The 10,729-nt window shown below is 37.2% G+C and overlaps 1 long non-coding RNA gene across 2 annotated transcripts; it reads left to right on the plus strand.

Annotated features, from left to right (window-relative positions):
• Positions 1–370: 370 nt before the first annotated feature.
• On the plus strand, positions 371–10,068 carry LOC144210946 (uncharacterized). Of its 2 annotated transcripts, none has more exons than XR_013329492.1 (3): positions 371–663; positions 852–1,083; positions 9,924–10,068. It is a non-coding gene; the product is annotated as an uncharacterized LOC144210946 (long non-coding RNA). The 2 variants fall into 2 exon arrangements; XR_013329491.1 differs by having other exon boundaries at positions 852–1,076.
• Positions 10,069–10,729: the final 661 nt, after the last annotated feature.

Genomic DNA, 10,729 nt, shown 5'->3' on the forward strand with positions numbered 1-10,729 from the left:
ATCTGACCATCTTTTCAGGTATGTTTACTTCAAATTCATCAATGAGATTTATTTACCATTTTGTCTTGATGCAAAAAGTTGTTCCATTTATTTAGATTTAGATTCATTTACCATTATTTGCCTGATTGTTCATTAGAAAAATTGATTTTTCTAGTTGCTGCATCCAAATATGTGGCATTTGTTTTGTATGAAACTAGTTTATTGGTGTTATTTTGTCTTAGTTATTGTAATTCTGAATTGTGATAGTTATGCTGCATAACAAATCTGCTCCTAATATACCTCGGAATCCTCACAAACACATGACGAAACTGCCCTGGTTTGACATTTTGCCAAAAAGTGACACATCTTTCTCTGTGGTTTTCCTAGGGACCATATGGCTCTCAATCAGGAGCAAGAACTGCAACCATGCTACCCTCCAGGGGTCACTCCATTGTGCCATTTCTACATCCACAGAACCACAGGCGGACTCCACTATCATTCCCTCTAGAATTGCCTATTCAAAACATAGCTGCAGAAAGTCAGAAGCGATTCGCGCTTGAGCTGGCGGATCCTCGCCTGGAATGCATCCGATGAGCAAAAACCCGCGAGTGCCGGGGGGCTGCCCGAATAAGCACATGGTGCCGGAGCTCTGTCGGTTCCCCTTCTGCATATGAGAGCACTGAGGTAAAATGTTTAACAGACTTTCTTCCCAAAACAGTATATACAACATGCATATTTGTTTATAAAGGTCTTAAAAAAAGATTGACTGTCACATTTTGAAAGATTAAACCCTTATACCTTCCCAAAATATCTTTATTCTTTATCAACCACTTGACAGTTGATGTACAAGACATGTTTCTGAACAATTCCAGGTTCGTGCAGGTTTTCCTAGCAACCAGTGAAGACGACACCGTTCCCACCAATCAGTTGATTGCTGTCTGGTGAAGTCAGATGGAATGAACTCCTGCACCCACATGTCCCTTTGTGGAATTGGTTTGGAGACCTGTGGTGGACAAGAAGTCATTTGATGAGATGTACTGTCTGCACTTTGGATTTGTGGGGCTCGTATCTACCTTCAATGAGGACTTCAGAACAAAGTTAGAGGTACTACATACACATACAAATACACACACACATCCACAGGAATTACAGATAGGAAACTACTATTTGGGGTCTAAGATGCAATAACATTTTAAATCATTTAAAATATACATCACATATTGTGACAGTGACAATGCATACCATTAGTGTGAACAAAATAATTCTACAAGACTTAAATGAACAATTAAATCACTATTGTTAAGGTAAATGTAGACAGTTTTCCATGTCAATATAGGTACTTTTTACTATAATGATTTAGGCAGTTGATGTTTATGTATTTCTATGTTGTTTTAGTCGATGAGAGCTTGAGTTTGTTGCTAATCATGAATCCATGTTGTTGATGGTTTCACCTTGTCTGACCTTGACGACCACTAAATTTTCTTGCCTTGTGATGATATCCTGTAAATTCAATTACCTGTGAGCACTCGTTACCAGCGCCACCGTGCAGGGTCGCCCATCACGCGTGTTGTCGCGTCCTTGCCGGAATGACGCTTCATCGGCTTGGCGGCAAGGACGCGTGATGCATGTTGCTTTGCAATTCGGTGTGATTGTAGGATGATGCGCCCTCCAAGGAGGCATTTTGGATCGAATTTTATCAGGATAATCAAATCAGGTGAACATTTTCTTGGAAGATATTACTACAATAGATTGACATTGCTTGACAGTTCCACAAAGGCTTTGCCAACCTGGAAGAGTTAAGTGGGGCGTTCCACAAGACCACTTATTTTCAGGTTTTATACTTGGTTTTAGGTCATTTTATATTTTATACATTGCAGTTGTTCACTGCCATTGACAGTCTTGGATGTCCAATCTAATTTGACTAAGCATCAGCAGTAGATTTATCAATATTATCACTCAAATCTATTTAATCTATCATTTTTAACTGTGCATTATGCATTTTAATCTTATATTTTAAGGAATTTCTATATTTACTATTCTTTCTTTTAGGATTTTTCTCATTTCAACTATTTTGCCATCATTTTGCAACCCATACTATTTTACCAGTAAGCATTAAAGACAGAAAAATTGTACTGCAAGTGTATGCAAAGCATGAAACTGGATTGCTACAGTTGTGAGATTATTTTGTAGTATGACTGCAGTGCTCAGATGCTCTTCAAGATTTGTTTGACCTTTCGCCCACATCAACCCATCTTCACATGGCGTTTAACTTGCCGTGCCAAGGCCTGACATCTCTGCTGACCTCTACGCAGAGGTCGCAGGCTTCTTGTTATCTCGTGAACCTCAAACACAATACAAACACACACTTCACTATCTTTACAGCAGTGTAGGAAAGAGACAAGATTATTTGTTGTGAGATTCCAGATTATTAGCCATTAATTGGAGCTGTTAATTTATGATTTTCTGAATGATGTGTTGATGCCACAGTAAAGGTTTGACAGTGACTATAAAAAAAAACAGATTGTCATTGGTAGTTTTACCTAAACAATGCAGCGAGACACTTTTTTGCTAATGCATCTTCCTACGAATGTGCAGTTAAAGTTCACAAATGGGGCTGCCCAAGTTTAACTGTGGCTATAGAATAAATGTTAATGGGAAATTTATCACATTTGCCACCTTGACTGCTCAATCTCCAATCATTTCCTGTCCCCCCGCGCCACAGCTACTGCTTCGGCCTCCATTGACGAGCTGTCAGTACACCTACTTCATCATCAGCTCCTTCATGCAATGCAACTTTCCATCAATTCCACACTGAGAATTCGTTTTCTGCCCCACTGCTCATCCCTGCCAACTTTACTGCCAAATCCGCTTCTGTATGAATCACTCTTGCTTTATCTTTATCATGCATAAACCACGATCCCTCAATATTTTGCAAAGTGATAGCTTTGTTCATTAGAGTCCAAAGGAACCCTTAGAGAGCTTAGTGGTCCAATTTCCCTTTGACCTCTTTTACTTGTTCATATTGTGGTCAGGAATTCCCGGGCAATCTTTAATCCCGCTTTATTGTGGTGGGAACAGATTACAGGAAAGATAGAGTATGAGGAGTCTTGTTGTTGTCCTTGATTGACTCATATAAGATCATGCAGAGAGGATTTTGGACATTTCCGCTCATAGTTGATTGATTTTATGTAGTCAAAATGTGATTGAGATCTAAAAATGTTTTATCTGGTTAAATGTTAGGCTTTGGCTAGTCGTTCCTTGTCTTTGTTAAATGAATTAAGTGTGTGATATACTGTTTATGACACTTATGGTCATTACCAGTGTTAATGCACTTTTATTTGTAAAACGTGGGCTCATTAAGAAGCATCCCACACATGGCCAAAGACCCCCCAACCCACTCTCCTACACACACTCATATATGCCAGACTGCATAGTCATGTGACACCGAAAGCCTCCTGCATAACAGTAAATAATCCCGCCATGGCTAAACCTCCTACCAGATTAAAGAAAATCCCCCCCGGTCCCGTCAATTCCATTTTTTGTTGTACGATCCATAACTTTATTAACCATCTCATCATCATATGATAAAGTGTGGGTGGTGGAATGCAACCCACATGTCGTTGTGGATTGCCATCCGTCCACTTTGACATCACTGAGGCGTTTGCCGGGTGTTTTTGGGAATGGAACGTGACCTCTGTCTAAGATTTGCAATCCCAAACCGTCTGTTACACAGCATAAGCTTCCATTTCTGATTTTTTTTTATTATGATTATTCCTGCCCAAAATAAAAACAATCTGAAAGGGATCAGCAGTAATTCCATTATATTGCGAGATGCTACCAGCGACACACCATGTGTTTACTCATGTAATTCTCTTTTTTTTTAAGTGATGGCTAAAAAAAAGTGTGCCTGTAAAATCTGATGTGCAAAAAGTGACATTTAACCATTTTTCTAAGACACATCGACTATTGAAACATTATTTTTTTAGTGTAATTGTCCGATATTGTAACAATTTAACCAAATTATACCGCCAAAATAATTGAATTGACACAATAGGGGTGTTTTTGTGTGTTTGATACGTTCAGATTTAGTACAAAAAGATTCCACAGTTCAACTTTTAGGTGTTTTTTGGTCTTTTTTGTTGTTTTTTTATGCCTTGTAAGCTATGGAGTATGGTGTTGTATTTCTCTACTTGCCTTTTGAATGAGGAAACTCCTCTATCAAGTAATCTATTTAATAGAAGTTCCTCCTTTCACTTTGGTTGGTTTAATTATTTGTGTTAGTATTACATCCAATCCTTCATTGTGTCCATTCTATTCTTCGTTCTCAATGGTTTGCATTGTAGTATCTGGTTCGAAGCTTTCCATCCAATTCATCTTGGCGTAATGACTCCTGAAGTCCTCCATCGTACAGTATTTCACTCTTTCTACAAAGCTCTTTGATATATTCTATCCCTCACCCTTTTATTTCTTACCTGTTTAGTAGTCTCTGGCCAAGCTTGTCTTCAATCACTCCTTGTGGTGATGTGCCTGTCCTGCTGGTTGTTGTGCTTATTTCTATCACCTTTTTTGTATGCAGCATCACTTCTCTTTGATTCCCTTGCATTCTAACCCAGCTTCTTTTGTTTCACTCCGTTTAGTTTACAATACAAGCCACATTTTGTAAAATTGACGTTCCTTTGTGGTTAGTATTAGTGAGGCTTGAGTGGGATGCTGGCACTCGGTGCAGGGAAGAGTTTATTTGAAAGATATTCCTCCTGTCTTGCATACTTATTGTTAAAAAGTGAGAGCGTTTTTTTTAATCGGAAAATCATCTTTTTGCACTTTTTTTCTCTGTTTAGAATACTAGAATTATGAGGTTTACTGTAAAAAAAATAAGCATAGAAAACTGCTGCTACCTCACTAATAAGATGCAAATTAAAATAAAAAGGAATAATAAACATTGGTGATTATAAATAATTGAAGAATGTATATTTTTCCCACTTTAGATGGTTAGAAGTTCTTCTTGATTAGTTGTATTACATCATTTTTTTCCACATCTTGGATGTTGTCTCCAATTGAAATCTATATTTTTAAATTAAATATGACCAAGTTGGGCTGTATTTCTTCCAAAATTATTATAATAATTGACCTCAATTCATTCCCTATATTGACTTATTTCCCCAAAAGTGTCAGTAAATGACTGAAAATGGAGTTAACTTTCATCCATTGTCCTTGTTTGACTTTCTTCTCACAACTATTTTCCTATCCTCTCCACTTTAAAGACATTTCAAAACTTTGAATGACAGCTGAAAAGGCTGACTCAATCACAAGGAGAAAAGTGCAAAGACTTGAGGGAATTGTGGCTTATGATTGACAATAAGCCTGACATGGCTTAACACAGCCATCATTCCTTGATTATCTTAAAGGTCACCACCTTTCTCCATTCTTACCTATTTAGATCTATCCATAATTATTGGGACACTTTCCATCGGAGAGGAATTTCAACATGTAGACATGTTACATATGCAAGCTTTAAAATGGCTCTGGTTCACTTTGAGATTCTGAAGAAAATTAGTGAACTGTGAGCAATGTTCCCTCTAATTTTTCATGTAAAACATGTTGTAAAAAGCGAAAAACAAGCGTAGACAGAGCTACTGCCACTAGCTGCCGCGTAAACGGCGTCATCATGGGGAAAGGAGTAAAAAAAATATTAAAAAGTTTGGATTTTATTTACTGCGCGCCATACGATTGCTGCTGCGCAGTGAAGACGAGAGTAGTGCGCTATTTATGCAGTTAAAAGTGACATGAATCGACATTCCCAGTAGTTTACCTGGACGTTTTTTTTTCATTTATCAGTTTTCTTTCTCCATCCGGGTCACTCCAGTCCAGCATCTGCCCTTGGGCAATAGCGGCAGCCTGGGCGGGAGTCACGAAACCCTGAAAGAAGACGTTAATCGCATGGGAAAGCCAAGACAAAAACAAAAACACTTTGGCGGAAAATCTGCTTACATAAGAGCAATGGGTTTTAATTTTTTCCTCCCTTACGTGGTGGTTTGGTTGCGTTTTTTTTGGGATCTGTGGAATGTCACATTTAGTTCGAAGAGGCCTACCGGAAAAAATCTCCTAATTCACATTTTCGCTGCATGGATTGCCCCATTGCAGCCATCTGCTCGCCGGCATCTCGATCCGCGACCACATACTGCCCGTCCAAAGGAATTAAAGCCAAAAACTCGCTTCTGTTCATTTGTTTTTAAATTATTTTTTTAGTTGCAAAGGGTGAAAAGTCAGAACTGTACAAAAGATAAATTGTTGCTGCTATAAGGTGGAAAAATATTCTATTAATAATTTCCACTTAAAGCACAAATGTAGTCTTTATGAAGCCAAAACACTCGCTTTTTTTTCACGAAAAAACAGATAGTTACGTAGTGTTACTTTAACAATTTTGGGCAGGTATTGAATTTCCAAAACTATAGTTTTTTAATATCATTTTTAGTCCCCCAAATTTAGGCCATTCTCACTACTTTTATTCAAGAAGAATTTTGCCTTTTGACTAGTGGTACCTTACCAATAACTACCAAATCTTTAAATACTTGAACCAATATTACAACTACTTTTAATGGAATTATAGTCCGCATTAGTCAATTTTTTGGAAGTTTTATTTTTCTTGACCATCTTTCTATCCTCCCTTTTTTTCTTTATTCATAACGTGATGCTAGCTGTTTTCTACTTGGACACAACAGCCTCCTGGAATTATTTTCTTTTATCTGATGTGATGTTGGGCCGGAAGGATTATTTCAAAGCAGGCGATATTGTGTATGCGTGCAGCAATATAAAGATAAAAGAAAGACGAAGAAGAAAAAAAAACATAACAGAGAAGGGATGTGGCGATCCCAAGGACGTACGGAGGTTATTGATAATGATCAGAAAGCGTGCAGTTACGTGTAGGTAGTTTGCAATCTGGCACTAGATGTCGGCTGCTGATAGACTGTTAAATCGGCTTAGGGATTTTCTATTTTTTTTCTTGTATGTACAACTGTGCTTCCATGTTCAACTTTAATGGCAATCTACATACAATGTCAGCATCATCAAAGCTTTATTGACTCTTTCGGTGCCTTTAACAGAGGTGTAACATTTTTCTTTTAATTATATATTCGAACATTTTGACATTATGACTTCATTTTCAATATAATACAATTGTATTTTTGTTATACATAATTTTTAAGGTGGAATATTAGTAGAATAGGGGCATAATTTTGTTTTAAAAGAGAAGTCATTCAATCTAGACAAAAAAAAGAGTTATAATAAACTCCTATCTTGATAGAAAGCCAAAAAAAAAAAAGATGTATTTCAAGTAGAAGGTCACTATGTATTATGAGGATAAAGTTATAATTCTCTCTTTTGGGCAGAAGATATGTCACTGGTAGCACAGATGATGCCAGCGAATAGAGAGACAGTATCAGTCGACCTGCCGCTATGAAACCAGTGAAGCGTTGAAATGACAGGAAGGAAATTGCTTATTAACCTACTGTCAGACCAACGAAGAAGAAGAAGCCAGCGTGCAATACGGTGGCTTCATTTGCTTGCAAAAAATTATAAGTCAGAAATAGAGTGCAAATGCTGAGAGAGGAGATTTCAGTAAGTCATAAGTAGTACAAGTGCGTGGCACTTTATGAGGAATAGACATGGATAATCTGATTGGACAGATCTAGGTGCAATGAGACATTTTTTTGCTGAAATTTCATAATACTTTTTAGCATTTTTCTTGTCTTACAGGTCTTGTAAAATTATTTTTATTACAGTAAAATATAGGATTTTGAGTCAAATCACAATTTAATGGCCACATACAATACAAGTTGCATATTTTGGAATACTACACTGTGTCTTATGTAATTGAATGTTATTTAGGTTATTTACATATACTGTTTTTATATTTACATTTGACTATACACCAATTACAATTCGTGCTTTTGTTTTAGGCAATAATTAATTTGTGGAAGGAAATTTGGGCATTTTTACTCTTTCTATTCCAGTTTTAGAGACAAATATACAAATGTACGCCATTATAGCTTGTTTTATTGTCCAATTTCTGTCTTCTAGTCATGCAAAATTTCCACTTTTCTTTTCCTCAAACCCTCACGACTAAATCATCACTTTATATAGTCCAACACTAAGAATGCATTGTCATAACATTACATTCCTTTCTCTATTTTATGACTGCTTCCAGACATGTATGGGCTTTTGCATACTGATTAGTATGGATTGACTAATTAAATAGATGCATATGCATGTGCTTGCTTTAACACAGCTCGTGGTTTTAATTTAAAACCCATAAAGAGAGAAAGACAGAGGCAAGCATAACACGCTGTGATTTAAACCGCAGTAAGAGGATCATGAACGACGAACAAGGGCTGTCGTGTGCAAAGTTAGTCAAGGGTAATGAAAAAGGAATTAGTGGCTTTATTTGAGGCAAAAAAGAGAAAGAATGAGAGACCCTAACATGAGTTCATGTGCTCTTGGCTGTGTTCTTTCATACATGGAGCAGCTTGCTTAAATAAAAAAAAGTCTCACTGACCTTGAGACCTTAATGATATCATAAAAATACATAAATAATACAGACGGTCCCCCATTTTTCCATCTCAGCTCGATTGGGAGCCTCTTAACCTGTCTGACAAGATGAATGCAAAGAGGTGAAGCAGGGCTATAATCGTCTTCTTGTTTGGGTTTGAGTACCTGAAATGCTGCAGACAGCGACCCAAATTTGGCTCTTTTTTAAGGTCATTATACATTTTGTTAGATATTATTTACACAATATGAAAGTTAGAAAATGTTGCATAAAGTCATGAAATTGGAAGAATGCTGGAAAAAGCAGATTTTTATAGTTAGAAGCATGATGCATGACAAAAAGTTATTCATATCTGAGTAAATAACGCATGGTTGGTTGAAAAAAACTGACCAAACACTCAAAATATATATTGCATAAAGACTAAAAGTGCTCATAATTAATTTCACAATTGCACCGCTTTTAAATATCTCACTAAAAGACAAACACTCCCGTCTACTGGCTCCAATGGGTCACTGTACCTTGCTGCCCATGAGAGGAAACTTAATATATGGTTGTGACTCATCCCTGCAGGCAAAGTAAATAGACACCATCTATTGAATCCTATATACTGTCCATAGGTGTGGCAATAACGTACATGAACATGTAAAAATGCTTGCTCTGTTCTTATCCGGTTGGGGCTAAATAAGGGCATGGCGGCGACCAGTCCTGCCTCATTATTCCACTCTATGCGAGGCCTTGTTGCATCCCTCATTCTCTTCGGCAGCTTGGGTTGCTGAGGAATGGAAACAGGTGTAAGGTAAATGGCACAGCCTTTCCTTCAGTGCTGTGACGCACCCTGCTTGCACTAAAAGCTGTCATCCATTTTGTGGGCACCGATGACGAAGGGTGCTGAAACAAGAGGAGGGATGAGGATGGAGGAGAGATACCCTTGTCTTGGTTAAAAGAGCCATCCAGTGGAGAGAAGAAGAACTTGCTAGGAATATTTTTTTTCAATAGCAATGCCCTTTTTGGCCAAATAGAATGCAGTTAGTAGTACTAGTATAGACTATTTTAGCAAAATGGTAATGCTACTGCTGCAAAGGAGTATACATTAATATAGTATTTGTTGGTAGATTATGAAATTATTAGAAATACAAAAAAGTTGAACGTAAAAATGGTTTCTTTTTCAAACAGGCATTACAATGCAATGGTTTCGTTTTTTAATTTTTTGATACAAATTCTACTTTTTTTTTCTCAATCTCAGTTTTGTACTTTTACTCTTTCTCTGTGGAGGATAAAGAACATCATCCATACTAAATTTCAAGTTATGTCCTCTTATAAGATGCTTGGTATAAGGAGGGTACATAGTGACATTTGTAAAGAGACACCATCCAACTCTGGTTTCACACTGATATCTTTACAGACCGCAGTGGATTGCCAGACGAGGGTCAGCCTGACTCGTGCCCAGCTCTTGTGTCCGGAACATCTACTGAGGTCGCCAACAGTACAGGACAAGTCTTGGCATCTCGTGTGTCGTCGCGACCAGGGTTAACCCCTAAACCCCAGTGGCCAGGTTAGTCTTTTGGAATTGTTTACATGGTCATAAATTGAAGATGTAAGTCATTTGTAATTTAACTTAATTGTTTTTTTTTAATTTACTCCACAATCATTGTCAATGTCACAAAAACATCGCAATGTCAGATTTCCCCTTTTAAATGGGTTTGTCATCCTTAACCTTAAATAGAAGAGAATGAGTCAAGAAAATCCCACCCGAGATAATCCAATGTATGCCATTGGATTATTATTATTATTATTATATACCTTGTTGATTTCAACATGTTCAGTTAATGGCACTGTTTAAGTCTGACTAGAGAAGTACAATAGAATGTAGGCTGGAGTTAAGATTCTTTTGCGGGCCATATTCAATGATATATTCATAATTTGCTGCAGGCCAATAAAAACTAAGCAGTGGGCTGCAATTGGCCTCTGGGCTGTTGTTTTGACAGCTTTAATTTAAAAAGAAAAGACAATTTATAGTCCTAGTGTACTTCATAAAATGACAATCTATAGTTTTGGTTTACTCTTGCAATTTTATTGAGATCCACCAGGTAGAAGCAGAGTTAAAATCCTGAAGTGTGCACTACTACTTCATGACGTCAACAAGTAGAACAGACGCACATACACAAAATAATGAAAAATAGTCACTATAAATTGCCTCAATACAATCCC

This window comes from Stigmatopora nigra, chromosome 17 (genome assembly GCF_051989575.1).
Source record: "Stigmatopora nigra isolate UIUO_SnigA chromosome 17, RoL_Snig_1.1, whole genome shotgun sequence".
Lineage (NCBI taxonomy): Eukaryota > Metazoa > Chordata > Actinopteri > Syngnathiformes > Syngnathidae > Stigmatopora > Stigmatopora nigra.